Genomic DNA, 1171 nt, shown 5'->3' on the forward strand with positions numbered 1-1171 from the left:
TTTGGTTTAATGCATCAAATCTGTTTTGGAGATGATCTCTAAATTGAGGTCATATATATTCAAGATCATATTTTGGCTCTTGTGGACTTCTTTTAATATTCTTCAGCTTCAGCCTGAACTTGCATATAAGCAATTGATGGTCTTTTTAGAATCTGCCCCTGCCATGGATTTGGCTGATGATATAGAGCCTATCCATGGTCTCTTTCCACAGATGTAGTCAATTTGATTTCTGTGCATTACATCTGTTGAAGTTCATGTGCATAGCTCTCTTTTATGTTGTCTTAAAAAGGTTTTGCAATGAAGAAGTCATTGGTGTTGAAAATTCTGTTATGCAATCTCCAGCATCGTTTCTATCACCAAGACTATATTTTCCAATTACTGATTCTTCCTCTCTGTTTCCAACATTTACATTTCAAACACCAGTAATTATCAATACATCTTTATTACATATTTGATTAATTTCAGACTGAAGAAGTTGGTAGAATTCCTCAATTTCATCATTATTGGCCTTATTGATTGTGCATAAACTTGAATAATAATGGTCTTAACTGGTCTTCTTTGTAGACGTATGGATAGTGTCCTATCCCAGACAGCATTATACTTTAAGACAGATTTTAAAATGTTCTTTTTTATGATTAATGTGACATCCTTTCTCTTCAAATTGTCACTTCCAACATAGTAAACCATATGATAATCAGATTAAAAATGGTCAAGACCAGTCCATCTCAGCTCACTGATGCCTAGGATATCGATGTTTATGTGTCCATTTCAAGTTTCCTATATTCATACTTTGTACATTCCAAGTTCCAATTTTTAATGGATATTTATCCCTTTTTCTCCTCATTCTGAGTCACACCTGAACGTTTTACCCTATTTGTGTCTTCATGGCCGGGTCTCCTTTAAGCAGGCAGCTCTTCCCCAGTAGTGTTTAGAGTGACTTCCAACCTGAGGTCTTTGTCTTCTAGCCCTATATCTGACAATATTATGGTGTTATTCGTGAGGTTTCAGTATCAATATTATGGTGCTATCTGATAGTGTTCCACTGTTATTCATAAGGTTTTCAGTGGCTGAAGTTTCAGAAGTAGTTTGCCTCTCCCTCTTCCTAGATTGCTTTAGACTAGAAGTACATCTGAAAACTTTTCACCATGCATGACCTTGCTTGATTTTCAAA

Source organism: Chrysochloris asiatica, unplaced genomic scaffold (genome assembly GCF_000296735.1).
Source record: "Chrysochloris asiatica unplaced genomic scaffold, ChrAsi1.0 scaffold00015, whole genome shotgun sequence".
In the NCBI taxonomy this organism is placed as follows: domain Eukaryota; kingdom Metazoa; phylum Chordata; class Mammalia; order Afrosoricida; family Chrysochloridae; genus Chrysochloris; species Chrysochloris asiatica.